Source organism: Poecilia reticulata, linkage group LG18 (genome assembly GCF_000633615.1).
Source record: "Poecilia reticulata strain Guanapo linkage group LG18, Guppy_female_1.0+MT, whole genome shotgun sequence".
Lineage (NCBI taxonomy): Eukaryota > Metazoa > Chordata > Actinopteri > Cyprinodontiformes > Poeciliidae > Poecilia > Poecilia reticulata.
Window position 1 is genome coordinate 9293535 of NC_024348.1, and position 16003 is coordinate 9309537.

General features: G+C 42.1%; 1 protein-coding gene across 6 annotated transcripts in view; it reads left to right on the top strand.

The window, feature by feature from the left end:
• The window catches only part of pcdh7b (protocadherin 7b), a 129121-nt gene that overhangs the window by 64326 nt on the left and 48792 nt on the right, over positions 1-16003 (top strand). The gene's annotated exons all lie outside the window — the stretch shown is intronic.

Here is a 16003-nt window from a genome sequence, read left to right on the forward strand (position 1 = left end):
ATCATGAAGAATTTACAATTCCCATTTAAGTCCCTTTCTCATGTAGATGAGCTTTTCTATAAGATATCTCCATCTTGCCCTGCGTCCTTTTAAGGGAAGCGGAAAAGGGGCACAGCAGGGAGCCAGAACTCATCCGGAATTGTTTAGAAGCTATACAGACAACTGGCGCACTGATTCGCAATGCACGTTTGGCTCGCAGCTCTTCTGAAAGCATTCAGTTTGCCCCAGTTGAGAGAAAGATATCCATAGATGCATATGCGCGTTCATATGTGTGTGTGCGTGTGTGTGAGTGGTTGTGCAGTAAGCGATGAGGGTAATGGTCCCATTCATAGTGGAGGAGTCTGAGGCGACTCTTAACAAGGAGTAGCTGTCTTGAGAGTGCTAAGCCTAAGTGCAGAGGCTTTTCCACCAGAGCTTAGCGAGTGATATTCAAATGGCTTAAAGATTCATATCCTCCCTGGCAAAAGATTGAGATGTCACACTTGTAATGGCAGATCTGCGTGGTTTGTCACAAGTCAAACGTATTCTCAAGGCCAAAAAAAGATTACTTTACCCTTAGGGAATTACTGAGTGACTTATTGGCTATTAACTTGGAAGAACACTGACCCTATGCTCAAGATTTGGCTTTGATGTGTACTTGTGGACGGTATTTACTTATTTATTTTTCAAGTGGCTTGTAAAATTTCATGTTTACAGTAGGCTTGGAAATATGAAAAAACATTTTTTAGTATAGCTATCCTTTTAAGTGACTCAACTGAGACAGTCACCAGCAGTGGTAAGACTGTCAGATTGCGACCATGATCAGCCCTGTCAGTCAAATCCGCTCTAGGAATTAAAATAGCATAAACTGGAAACCAAACAGATCCAAAAATAGCATGCTGTATACAGAGTACATTGTATATACAAAGCAAAATCTAACGGCATAAATACATCCTAAAGTTGAAGTTGCAGCACCTTTCTAAAGTATTCACCCTGCTTGAATATTTATACATTTTGTCACACAGCAACCATGAACCTCAATGTTTTAGTTTTTTTTTTTTTTTTTTTTTTTTTAGAATTTTAGGTAATAGGCCAACACAAAAAGCATCAGGTAATTGTAAAACCTTGTCAGATTTGGACTTCCACCTGAGGTTTTAGGTCTGGCAAAGAAACAATCAGTCCAGAGTCCTAAGTCTGAGGTATGGAGAATCTTCAAAGTCATGGATTCATTTGTGTTGGTTTGTTACACAAAAAACGCTGAAGTTCATAGTTGCGTTGTGACAAGTTGAGAGAAAAATCAAAGGATAGGATTACTTTTGCAAGTGTCTGTATGAAATTTGTAGTTTTTTCTCACCAGACATGTACCACAATGTCATTTTCAAAATCTTTTGAGAGGAAACGGTGAAGAATCCCAAAGAAGCAGATGAGATTTGCTGGAGAAAATAATTTAGGTCAGTTTGAGAATCTGCCCTCCATCCAAGAGAAACACCATTCTCCACTGGAGCTCGGTATCTGCAGAGGGATCGGCTCAAACTGCTCCCTCCACGTAGGTCCCTGCGATTGCAGATGGCAAAACGGTGGAAGTTTGTATGGAAGTCATGGACGGCATGCATTTTTCAATTCTCATGCTTTCCAGAAAGCAGTGTTATCTGGAATCTGGTAGCCAGCAGGGTGGCTTTTTATCCCGACTATAAATATTTTCAAAATTAACGTATCGCGGCTGTAAAGTCTCTGTGTTCACCAAGAAAGCGTACGCTTAGTCTCAGAAAAATGCAATCATTGAAGATTAGGGCAAATATTGGCAAATTGCTACAGCCTCACACACAAAGCTAACTGTAGTCATTAGCGCTCCCCTACATGTGCTGTAGTCAGAGTTCACACAGCGCTGCTTTGCTCTGTGTGAGGCCTCCTTTGTGAAATTAGGAAACTATGGGGAAACGAAGTAGAACAAAAGTTAGCAGATAGCTTGCTGTGGTGCTTATTGCTAACACAGGGATCATTAGTGACACAGAAATGTAAGAGCGAGTTCCAGCTGCAGTTGTTTTTAGAGGACGGTGAAAAGCGTCTGTGTTGGCGTTCTTTTTTTTCCCTTCCTCTGCTTCGATCTCAAACCTTTACAACTTTTTAGCCGTCACAGAAGTCGAATCAAATAGGTGCTTCTTTTTGTTGTTGTTTTTCTGCTTCAATACGTTTGACTGCCGTTGCTTTGCATGCAGACAAAGGCGAAGGTCCCTTTCCTTTTTTTTTTTTTTTTTTTTTGATTTTCGCCTTTTTCTGCCCTCCGACTCGCTTCCCGTTGACTGATGTTCAGAGAGTGTCCTCGAACAGTCGCCCTCCAGTGCAGCTGCACATAAATGCTCGCTCGCGAGTATCCACCTTTGCCTTTTCGCTTCCTGGGGGACGAACACACACAAAGACAACGCAGGCATACTGTTTGCCTGCCCCCCTCCTGATCCTTCTATTCTTTCAACCTTTTCACAAACGCACCCAGGGAGTGTTCGTTTTCTCTCTCTCTCTCTCTCTCTCTCTCTCCTTACTGCATTTACCAAGGTCAGGCTGAAAACGTATAATCGCATCTGTTAATAAAATCCAAACCTTTGATTTTAGGACTTACTTTGTTTGCTTTAGAAATGTTGCAGAGATAAAAGGAAATAGATTTTATTTCAGTAGGTGTGTAAGGCGGTCAAAAGCTGTAAGTCATACTGTTAGTAGATCTGCTGAACAAACATTTTTGGTGTAGTAACAGAAAATGTACCCATGGGTCATCTCAATAAAGCAGCTTAGAGTTGTACATCTCATATCACTACAGGGATAGTGTTACACTTCAGATATTTTTTCCACATAATTTTGACATACAATGAGTTTCCTGATGTGACATTTGTTGTCGATCGGTTGTTTTTGTGACAATTTTTCCTTTCGCTCAACTTTCCCTCTGATATGCTTTGAAGCATCACTTTCGAATAGCCAGCCTCTGCACTGAGAGTTCGTGGCTCACCCTTGTGGATCGTGTCAGTGTCTGTCGTGTCGTCTGTGTCTTCTCCATTTCCAGCATAAATAAGTGCTCAGAATATGTATTTCTATGCGTTTCATTTAACCTTTTAAAAATTGGATTATTGAAATAATGGTTTCTAACTGATTGAGATGCACCTGCATGTGTTGTGTTGCTCCTTTCCTCCATATGTTCCTCAGCGATGGTGTCTTTATTGAAGTCTTGATTTTTTTCTTACACACATATATATATATATATAATTTTATTTTCTTTTTTTGCACAGCTGGTCCCCCTCACTTATTCATAAGCTCACCCCGGAGCTCATCAGATATTCATAAACGCTGAGTGTTTGGAGTCAAACACCCCGATTAGGCCGTTCCGGAAGTCAAAGAGTCCTTCCAGATGTACACCGTTATCGGCGGGTCAAAGGCTCCTGCTCTGTTATTGATCTCTGCATCGCTGCGGGGGCTGGGGGTTTGGTGCGGGGCCGGGCGGTGGATTTTTCAATTTCTACCATGTTAGTTCAAGCACACCTCGAAAATAACACTCCGCCACGTCGCTCTTTCATGATGAGTGAGGCGTGTGAAGCGCTTCCATGCGCGAAGCGTGCGTGAAAACCGAGCTGCTCCTGGCACTGAAGATGTAATATAATTTCTCAGCACATCAGCGCAGATATGCGGTGTGCGCTATGACAGTTGCCGTAGGTCACACTGTCAAGGATTCTTTGCATTTGATCCATAGCATGCATCATTACATTGTGGGCTGCTTCTCTTGCCGCGTAGAAAAAGAAAAAAAATGGAAATACATATCGGTGTAACCTTCCACTTTGGTTTCGAATGCTTGTGCTGAAACCGGAGTTGAAATGGCCGTGTATGCTGGGCTGCCACTGGCTATGCCAAGATGAGCAAAGCTAATGCATCCCGTGTGGACATGTGCAAATCAGCTTCTTATTGAACTTCAGCCTAAGAGGGAAAACTTTCTTGGAAAAATGTACTGCCCAGGTTATTTGTGACTCCTTCTGATGACAGTGTACTGTGCACAGCTTCTCTCAGTATTATTATAAGGTGGAGTGCCACAGTTTCATAATGTTTAAGCAAAGACTTACAACATAAGAGCCAAAGTATTTACAACAGAAAAGCAACACTTAAGCCTACTTCTTACTAAGATGTTAGCACATATGAACCATTGGATGTATTTGTGATATTATTTGCAACAGATTTTTTTTGTTACTGCAAATTACACAGATCTGTTGTGTGTGAAGAAGGAAAAAAAATGCGTAGTTGTCATATTTTGTTCTTTGGCATCTCATTAAACAATTTCAAATTGTAGGAACACTGGGATTTAAATGTTTGCAGGTCTTAAAACCCCTTTATTCTTTCTTAAAGTGTTAGTTTTGATTCTCTAATCAGGGAGCCAATAGGTAAGAAAATAGTTACCTGTAGCGGAGAGATATCATATCAGTCAAATGGTACACGTCACTGTAGCTTGGTAGCTTTTGTTACGCCGTCGGTTTATTTTCATTCAGAAAGTTTGTGGTGAAATGATATATTTTTTGCATTTCAGGTAAAGCGAAGTGGTACAGATACTAGTCTGAACTGACCTTGTATTACTGGAAACCAGCCAATCAATGAATTCACTTAATTGGCACGCTAAGTTGAACGTCTAAGACAAATGGATGGTATAAATATTGTAGCTGATGGCATGCCCTGCTGGTTGCTAATCTTAGCATGCCTTCCACATCTCTCCACTGTTACCCCTCTGCACACACACACACACACACACACACACACACACACACACACACACACACACACACACACACACGCACACATAAGACACACTATCTCCTTCCCACTTCTCCTGCTGAGAAAACTTGTGGTACCACAGGTGGATTACCAACAACATCATTTAGTGCTGCTGGCTAGCCAGTTCAGCAGAGTAGGACAGAGAAGTGGCACATCACAGCAGTCATCATCCCAGTAGTCGAGCACTAAGCATTTTTTTCTCCCCCCCCCGACATACTTGCTGGAAACTGAGTGGAGTGTTCGCTAAAAAAAACAAAAAAAAACATACATGTGAGGCAAGAACACACATGCTCCGTCACATGGAAACAAATGAGCTCTCGCTGCCGTTCGCACCCTTCATTCGGCACAACAAGGCACTCAATCATGTCGCAACTCCTTCAAGCTCCTAGCTAGATTACCACATTGTTGTTGTTCCTCTGTTTCCAAAGCCGCGGCCGCTGGAAGGCTGCTTAGTCTGGTTAATAATGCACGCGCGTGTGCCCGCGTGTTTGTGTGCAAGTCTGTTCATTAGGCAGGCCCAATTGTAGGGCCAGATGGCAAAGCGAGTCTGTTTAATTAAAACCATTCATATTTCAAGAGCGGAGCGGCAGCGAGCGCTGGTCTTAGGTCTGATTTCCCTCAAGTTTGGTGCAGGGATGAGGGGCCTGTTGGTATGCCCGTCGCCGCTCAAACGGAGAGAAGCGGCGTAGCGAGAAATCACCCAGCGGAAGGCGCGCACGCCCGCGCCATCAATCAGTATGTTGCACACAACTCCGCTCGCCCGTCGTCTTCCCCCCAAGGTTACAGCCCCGTTGTCGCGGCCAGGAGTAAAAACACCACATTGTTAATCGAGAAATTAAAAGCGGGGCAGGAATGAAAGAGCCGACAATCGGCTCGGCGCGCTGTGAAAAGGTTCGGAGGCTCGTGCGTTTTGCAGCGGGGCGTGCATTCTGCGCGTGTGACCGCAGTCATGGTTTTGTGTCTCATTCATTTCCATCTGTCCCCTTAGCCCTCAACCTTTATTTCTCTTTGTGATATCCTTAGGCGAGAGGCAACAGCAAGGGAGATAGAAATAACAAGAAAACCTGGAGAGATGATGTGAGAGAAAGCACTAGGGGGGAACGTAAAAAAGGGAAGCTAAAGGAACAAGAAGAAAAAAAGAGTGAAAGGGAACACACTGCACAGGAGCCCAGGAAATGGATTGAAAGATAGGAGGCTGGGAAGAGACCAGGAGATAGAGAGGACATTAATAGAAAAAGGAGTGAAATAGAGAATGGGATGCAAGGGGAAAAAAAAAAAAAAAACCTGAGGGATGGAGGTTACATGAGCGGAGAAGTTGCCAGCAGGGAGTGGTGGTTGACACAGGAGTGATTGATCACTGCTCAGCCGGAGCAGGCAGGTATTCAAATTATCCCCCAGTGTCACATCCACGGTCTCATCTTCCTCTCAGTCTCCCCACACGGGCACTGTGAAGTCCCATCATTGCAATCTTAACCCCAGTAGCATGGCACATTTGCGGAATGAAGCCGGAGAAAAGCACTGCGGCATTATTTATGCTTCCATTAAAGTGTAACACAAGCTACCTGCTCATTCACCTCACCCCGGTTACGTTGTGGCGTTCGGGGGTCTCGGAGAGGGGCTCTCTGATGACTTCGACACAACATGCAGGAGGAAGGAGAATGAATCTTGGTTTGATTTGCCGGAGGAAAACACACGAACAGAATTGCTCTGTCTGCTTTTTGAAATCACACAGTTGTTTAACCTTCCACCAACCTTGAAACTTGGGGACACTACAGAGCCGCGGATCTGCTTCGGCATTTAGATTATTTGAAGACCTATTTTTGAGCTTTTCTGTCCATGTCATAAATATATATACTTGCTTTGCTCAATGGTCTCTATAATGCTGGGTATTCAGTAATATTGTCTGTCTAACCTCTAAGGCCCTCACTGAACAGCTGTATTCATACTGAGATTAAATTGCACAGGCAAACTCTATGGACAATGTCTAAAGGGAATTATTTGCACTACGTTGCACTTAGGGATATCACAAGTAATAGTAAAGGGGGCTATTATTTGTAAGAAATATTGATAATCATGTTCTGCTTGGGAAAAAAAAGAAACGGATTGCTTTGGTCTATTGTGTCAAATCAGAATAAAACAAATGCACTTCAGTAATTGCTAAGTTTCACACATTGGAAGAAAAAAGTAAAACCCACAAAGATAAAAGCTGGTCATTCCATTTATGTCCTCAATAAAACCCTATTTTACGCTCATTTATAGGTTTGTAGTAATCTTTTGGAAGTCTCTCCAAGAGGTCTATATGCTTTAATGTTCAAAAAGGGGTTTATTTTTATCGCGCTGCATAGCGACTCCACCTCTTGCCACCTGCTGTCTGAAACGCTCCATTTAAGCTTCTGTCTCTTTAAGGACACCTGACAGAGATTATAAAAGCCATCAAGCTGCTTTGCAAACGCCGACTGTGAGGAAAGCGTTACATCAACGCAATCTGCTTTTATGGACTGTGTGCAAAAAGTAAATGTTGGTTCTGCTACTACAAAGCAGCCATGTTGTTTTTGAAAATACTTTTTTTTGTTGTAGTTTTTTTCAGAGGGGTTTCATTGAAGGTTGACAGTGGCATTTCCGCGTGGATGCTCAAACGAGCATTTCGTACCGGGGTGGATTTCCAGGGCGCAGTGGAGACATGACTGTGATTTCAATGAGGGCCTGCAGTCGTTTACACAGGCATGCGCGTTTTTGAGCCTTTTTTTTTTTTTTTTTTTTTTTGGTGCAACGAAGCGGCGACTTGCAATTTGGCTCATTTCCAAATGACTCGGGCGTTGGTTCGATAAACCAAATGAAATCTTTTAGTTTTTTTTTCTTTTTCTTTTTGCTGTGGCTAAAATTTAGTGCACCCAAGCTTTTTTTTTTTTTTTTTTCTCGCCACTCTCTCTTTAGCAACGACATGCTTGTCAGTTGTAGTGCTAGTGTCTGAACCAGTGGGGTGGTCTTTGTCGAAGTCAATTAAACACCTCCGAGGTCACTCAGTCAAAGCCTCCCCACTGTCCCATCCCTGTCCCCCTCTCAGCTTCTTCTTTTTTTTTTCCCCTCTCCAGATCTCTCCCTCTTTAGCCAACTTCCTCTCTTCCTGGTTGTCATTAAGTTTCTTCTCTTTTGCTACAAAATCCGGTTAGGATTCCGTGCATGACCAGGACACGGAGTGGTGGGGAGGAGGGAGTCACATTTGCTTGAGCATGTTGGAACATCAGGTGTGCAGCACTGGGACGCAGCGGGTGTCCGTGTCTCTCGCTGTGTGTGGTCTATTGCATGGGAAAGGAATGCCAATAATCCTTTTTTCTTTTTTTTTTTTGTTTCTCACAAGCCGCAAGGACGTATTTGTTTATCGGAACGTGGGCCAAGCTTCCTTAATTTTTTATGTTTTTTGTACGTGTGCGCGCATATGCACCCTGTGTGGTGACTTCGCACCACATACGTGTCTGTACAATGAAGGTTTTCGCCCTTGTTTTTTTTTTTTTTTTTTTACTGTTGTTTTTCCCTCACTACAGGGAATTTAAAATCACAAACAGAATTCAGAAAAGAAAATAAAATAAAACACATTCAGGTGTAGACATGCTCTACAGGCCAATGCCAAGCCATGGCCGCTCATACATTCATTCATGCATAAAGTCAACAGAGCTGAGCTAGCTGGCGCTAGATCTGACCGATGCACATTAATGTGTTTTTTTTTTTTTTTTTTTTTAAGTCTACATTTACCAGGTTTTGTAAAAGAAAGAAAGCAAAGAAAAAAAAGCCTTGTAATTGTGGACGTGAGAATGAGTTTGAGTGCCTTCATGACCTTTAAAGTCGAAGTTGCAAATCGTATCCGTGTGTCTGTGAATATGTATGAGCCGACTTGTTCATGTTATGTCTTCTCCTGTTCTTCTCTGGTACATAATGTTTACCTGGCTCTCAGCAAGTTCAACTTTGACCTTTTCCACCATCTACAACTTTCATGGTTAAGAATCTTCCTGTGACGTAGTTGAAAAAAAAAAACCCTCCACACGCACACATACTTACACAAATACAAATATCTAACATTTTTACATCTTTTTCTTTTTTTTTCATTTTTTATTGTGGGTTATCCCACATGTCCCTGTTTACAGAACAGCTTGCACACCCTTTCTCCATCAGACTGTAGACTGGCATTCCTTCTGGGGAACTGGATATGTTTTTTGTTTTTTTTCAGAAAACCCTTTACTTTGCCAACAGCGTCGGCTGCTACTGCTAATTGACAGCAATTACGTGGCATTATTTGGGAATTTGACATCATGTTTTTCTTTAATCGGACCGGTTTGATGACTCAAAGACACAGCTAAGCGCTGTAAAACTGTCAAAACACAGGCAACCAAATGCTGCCGGCTTTATGCGAAGAGCTAATGACTTTGTGTGTGCGTGTGTGTGTGTGTGTTTGCGTTTTTATGTGGAAGAATATCCTTGGTGTGTCTTTTGGAGTATATGACAGAAGGAGCACTCAACATTCAGCTGCTACAGGCAGAGCATGTTTCATTTTCGCCTGATAATGGACAAAATGGATGAAATTAAGAAGAAAGGAGATGCGGGAAACATAAACAACAATTAAAATAGGTGAAATGGCCATAAAACTGGAAACCTACAATTCACACATTTCATTTAAAACGGTTATCCAAACTTGAAAAATGAATCGTCTCCAAACTGGTTATGCCTGCCTTGGTGATTACAGCTGCTATAAAGTATTGTAGTAACTGGCAATGTTAAGGATCTTTACCCCTACTTCTCAGCAGAAGTGTTTAAATTCAATCAAACTGAAGGGTTTTAGAGCATCAATCAGATTTCTTGGATTTGACTAGGCCACTCCAAGCCTCTTTTTTTTAAGCTAGACGTTGGTGGACTTGCCGGTGTGCCTCAGATCATTGTCCTGTTACACACCCAGAGTGTGTTTAACTCTAAGGTTAGTCAACTAGTGGCCAGACATCCTGCCTTCACGACTGGATATTCAATAAATTGCAGCAAACCACTCAGACATTGAAGCAGCCAAATGTATGACTGTTTCTGACATGCTTTGTTTTACGCCGGAGGCAACTGGAGGTAACACCTTTCAAAAACACAATTTTGTTTAATCAGCCTACAAACAGATTAACCATCTTGGAAATCACCAGGATGTTTTTTTTTTCTTTACAAATTGCTAAATGAGCCCTTGTGTTCTTCTTTTAGTCCGCAGTGGCTTTTGCATAGGAAATCTCCCATGCATGCAATTTCCACCCAGACTTTGTGTTAGTAGAGAAAAACCAACACCCATACTGTACAAATGAGGAGTGCGACCTCATTGTGCTTTAGTCACAGCTCTGTGTTCTTTTATGACCTGTTGCGCTGGTTGTCAACAGGGTTTTTTGGAGTGAGTTTACTGTGCAGGCTATTTCTACGGAGGTTTACAAACTTGTTTCACGTTTTCTTCATTTCCTGATAATGACTCTGTGGTTCACTAGAGTCCCAGTGGCTTAGAAATGGTTTAGTGATTAATTATTTAACAAACTTGGGCGATAAATGTTTTACAAGGGCTGATTTAGACAACTTTTTTCTTTAATAAATGCAATCATTAAAAAAAACAAAAAACATTTTGCTAGCCAAGTTTATCTTTGACAATAGAATCGCTGTGACAATCATAAAACATTTAGCAAAACAAAACAAATGAGGGGAGATTGCTTTTTTTTACAGCCGTGCATGCGACACATTTTTTTTTCATCCTTTGGTATTGCAAACATAAACGACAGCTTGACCCGGCTTTGTTGTGGCTGCTAACAGCGTTTGCGTCTTGCACATAAGGAGAAACCTACCAACGATATTCTCTTTAATCCCTCAGCATGCGCACATTTAAACTTTGAAATTATTGGCACAAATCACACAGGATTAGAGAGCCAGAAGGGAGCAATTGGTCCAGAACTACTTCTTCTGATTCCATCGTAAGCGTTTTAAAAAAAACTAAAGAATGCAGATTTACAGTGGGACAGGATTGATAACATTTTAAATGAGAATATGGATTAGACAAAAGCCACAATGCAGAACGCAATGGTTATACTCTTTCCAGATTTGAAAACAAAAAGTTTTTATGACAAGTCACCTGCATTTCAGCGTCCAGTACTTTGCTGTAAAACAGTATTTTAGCATTTCATGCTGAATTTAAAACTCTTGTTTTAAACACTGTAAAAAACAATGTGATGTAACTTTTTTGAATTTGTATTATCTTGTCCTAATGAGGATATTGTATTTAAGTCGGTGTATTTTCATATTTTAAAGTATCGAGCACCTGGTCACTTTTAATGACGTTATATTCATACGCATTGTGTGTTCATGTAATATATTGTTTGAAACCAAACCTACCCAAGAGTATAAATAAGGTTGATTTCAAGTCTTTTGCTGTGATTCATCAGCGTATTAACAATCCTGTCCCTTCAACAGTTTATACTGGCCACACATTGGCATTTTGTTCCAACTTTCTTCCGTTACATACTCTGTAGAAAACCATTTGTTACCCTGTTTACTAATTGTGTATAATTTCCCTTTTTTTTTAAGATGGATTTAGGTGCATATCCCAGACAAAACAGCATCCAGTAACCATCCAGATTTGAACCTTAAATATGGGAGACATAAACCATGTGTTAGTCTCTGAGGGAATTAGAGAGAGCGGTTTGATTTCCCCTCGTAAAGTTCCTAGATCATAACGAGCATCCGGAAAAAGCTGGTGAGTGAAAGTGAAAGTCTTAGTCAGCAGATATGCTATTAATCCTTAATTAAGTGCTCATAGACCGAATATTGGATAGTTAAGAGGTTTGCAGAAAGGAAGATATGCGTGTTTGCTCAAGCGTGAAGGCATAGTGAAATTGCACGTGCAATCCCCCCCCTACACACGCACACACACACACACACACATGAATGTGACTCCAAGCAGGGGATGCACCAAAAAAGTACAACCACAGCCCCACTAGAACCCGTTCCCTCTCCATTACTCGTCTTGCCTCTCAGCTCCTCCCCGCTCTTTGCCTTATAAAAATAGATGAAAGCATGTAACAATGGAGGGAAGGGTGGGGGGGGTTATCCTCCTGTGTTCTCCCCTCTCTCCGTCTCCCTCTCGCCCGCCCTCCGTCTTTGAGGACACCGTTTAATGCGTCTCATATGTTTTGGAGGAGCGGGGAGGGAAGAAGACGGGGCGAGTAGGAGGTGGGTTGAAGGGACGTACGTGGTGAAGGATTAAGGTAAAGAGCAAACACAAAGAGGTGAGACTCTCCGGCATGGCCCGTGGCGGTTGCTTTCACGGTCTCCCCGCGACGCACGCCGTAACCTTTGACACCGCTAGTGCTCGAGGGCTTCATAACAGCATGTGCACGCATCTCTGTGTGCAGGAGGCTTAGCACACACACACACACACACACACACACACACACACACACACACAAAAATAAGAGCTCACTAATACTTTGGCATTAAGATTTTGCAAGTGCACCCACCTGGAGGGGCAATATCTCCCTGAAAAATCTACTTGTGAAGGAATGTTATATTGACTTCCCTTAAGCTGGAATTTTTCAGGCGATTATGCTCAAGGATACAGTGAGTCACCAAGAGTCACACTGTGCATGTATCAAAGAATAAATCCCCTCCTCCCCCAGTTTCCAAATCCAATACTGCACGTTTTTTTCTTTTTTTTTTTCAAATTTAAAAGGAAATGGCATGCTATGTATTTTTTTCATAACCCTGAACAATCCTTCTCAGTCACAGAGTGACTTAATGCGCTTTTTGAGAGACCTCTGACTAAGGCCTTTCCATTTATTCTGTCCATTGTAACCGTTTCCCTGGCTACTTCGAGGCATGAAATCCTCGCAGCTGTAGGCATTAGCAGCATGCATGTTTTATGGGACTCCGGTCGACGTTGCTTAGGTTTGCTTTTTGCGTCGAGAGGCCGAAAAAGAGATGAGACGCGTCGCTGTGCATTGTCGACCTATTTAAAGCATGGTTTACGGCCGAACCACCCTTCAAAATTAAAAAAAAGGGCCACGGAGCATTTTTATTGTCTGACAGATGCAAGATTTTATTTGTAATAACCTCTTTGCTGATAAAATTTTTTTTTTTTTAAATGCATTTTGCTGCTTGATAAAAATCCTTAAAAACTTTTGGAGCGCCTAGTAGAAAAAAAATCACAAGTCAAAGCTTAAAGTCAAACTAGAGCAAAGCCAAAAGTAATAGAGCATTATGGTTTAAAAAACAGAAAGAAAGAGGAGAACAGGTTTGGTTTGATGCAGTAATAGTTTTTTTTTTTTCCAACCACAACTGACAGACAAAACACAAGGTGTTCTCCAAAAAGGCTGTTTTTGTAATGCTATAAACTATCTTTGATCTGTAGAAAGTCTCCACCAAGCAATTTTATGAAAAAAAAAAAAAAGAACACATTCTGACATGTTTAAAAAGTTGCTTTGGATCCGCCCCTGAAATAGAGATGAGCTGAGCACAAACCACCCAAACTTTACATTAATGAGCAGATAATTTAGCTATAGTAGCCTGGTTACAACATTATACAACTAAACGTAAGCAGTAAACTTTATATTCATCCGTGAAGTCAATTAATTGTTAGTGATTTATTGGATTTTCCACAATTCTCAGCATAAAGCTAACACTTTGCACTTAGCGCTCAGTTGCAATCATGCTAGCTATGTTGTGATAGATATTCTGCGACTTATAGTTGTGCCTATGCGTGTAATTATTCCAAAACATGAATAATTACCCATGCTTTAGAATAAAACATGGATAATTATTCATCATTTTGCTTTATTTTTGTCTTTATAGTTTCATTAGATCTGCCAGAGGCAGACATCTTTTTCCTTGTGTAGAAATGTGGTTTATCTGTCAACTAAATTTGATGCATTTTCTTAAGCAGCTATCTTCCTTATAGATATTTCTTACCTTCAGGTTAATAGTTCCTTCTCCTCTTTCTCCTTGAGGGTTTTTTTCCCCCAGTTTTTTTTTCTTTAAAGCCTAAAATGAAATGTCACCAACAGAACCCCTATAGTAGAGAGGGGGGGAAAAAAAGGGCTCTGCTGACAGCTCGGGAATTATTTTGGGGGGAACCACGCACCATTTCACTCTCCTGCTGGGATGAAATTGCGTTTACATCCAGTTATAGAAGTCCTGAGTCAGCTTTGAGCTCCAGAACTTGACAGTTTTTTTGTTTTGTTTTTTCCCTCCCTCGAATGAAAGTTAACTCCACCACATGCCTCCTTGTAATCTCACCTCCCCCACCATGCCTCCAGGTGCGACTTCGCCCTCCCTCCTTTCTTTTCACCAGGTCAAAGAACGAGAAACAAACAGAACAAAAAAAAAAAAAAAAAGACAAGAAAGATTCCTTCCGCCTGAGAGTGCCACTTGCCGTGGCAGCTGGCCTTTATATCTGCAGTCACCTTACAAAGCAAACACTCTTAATGACCGCGTTGCTGTCGGTGACGGTGAGGAAGGACCAAAGTGGCACCCACAAGCCCTACATTTGAACCACAATAGAAAAAGCGCCCGACAGCCAAATCACATCATCGCAGAAGTAACGCGACACCGAGCGCAAACAATGGCGGTAAATGCAGCTTGGATTTGATGAGGGAAGGCCAGGTGAGTTGTTTTTCCCACCCCACTCCCCTCACATCGCCCCTGCCTCAACCCAGGGGTTTACAAAAGATTAACCCTTTAAACAAAAGCAGTCAGGGCACACCTGTTTTTGTACACTTGTGGCAAAGGGTGTGATTCCTGGCCTTTTTTGTTTGTAGTCCTGCCAGGAGACTAATGGCTACCTCGAAGGCTAAAACCACAGCATTTATCTTGTCTGTAGCCCAACATAACCCTGAGGCAATCACCTTAACATGGATTGTTGGACTAGTCACACAAAAAAAACGCCTCAACCACGAACAGGAGTGGATATGTTGTAAAGAAAATAAAATAAAAGCAATGTTGAGATAGGAAGAGTTGATAAAAGGAAGTGCTTCACACCTTCCTCATCAATTTCTGCTGCCATATCACGTCGATTCATTTTGGCAATTTATTTTTACTTCTATGTAAAAAAAAAAAAAAAACTTCAACTTTTGTCAAGCGAAAGACGAGACTGACACGGCGACAAAAGATCGGATGCGCCCCCGCTGCCGATGAACCGCCCGAAACGGAGCGTCCTAATCCGCCGGTGATGTGCCAGCAAATCCTTTCACAATGCCCGCAAACATGGCACGCACAAAACACAATTCACGAGCGCCAACATCAATACGTATGTGCCGGACCAGATTTAAACACAGGCAGGGGAAAGAAAAACCCAAACCAAACAAAAAAACAAAAAACATCTCTCTTCATCTCCCTTCAAGTGAATGCCCTGAGATCAGCTCTTGGCAGCCTTTGCAACGCACACCGTATTTGGAAGTCTCTGTGCGAGGTGTGCGCTGTTGTGTTTGCAGGGATGCTGCTGGGAAGAAGCTTACCTCGGGCATACCAGCGAAGCAGGAGGCATCCAGGATGTGTAGGTATACACGTTGCATGAAAAAAAAAAAAATGGTGACGATAGAGAAAGAAAAAAGAGGATTTGTGTTCAATTTAAACATGTTTAGAAGGGGGTGGGGGGGGGGGGGGGTTCGGTTGCGACGGGCTCCTGAATCCCCCTACGTTCATGTAAACATGGGCTGCAGCGAGCGGAGGAGAGTTGTTTAGCCTGCCGCCCACGTGCCATGTAATGCTTGAATTTGAAATTCTTCTGGAAGTGACAGATTGGGTTCACACACTGTGCTGGGAAACAAGTTACAGTCATTATCTAGTTATACAGAAGCCGTGGTGATAAACTCAAACTGCTCTTTGGGTAGTTCCTCTCGTTTCGAGACCATGTAGCGCGCGCACACACACACGCGCACACACGTGCACTCGAGCGCAAACACGCACTGGAGTCTGTTTGCCCTTTCGTGGCATTTTCGTTAACACATTTTTGAAATGCATCTATAAATATTTAAAGTCAAAAACCCACAATAAAGTCATTTGGCTTATTTTGAGGACGGCATGTGTTGAAAAGTGGGGGAAAATATTTAGAGTGGTTTCTGACTCAAAAGGTTGCCGAGTGTAATCTGATATATTATTGCCTTAAGTGATGAGGTCTCAGAGGTTAAACACTGAGCTTTTAAAATAGGAAAACAGTCGGAGAGTCTCGGTGTCCAGACCT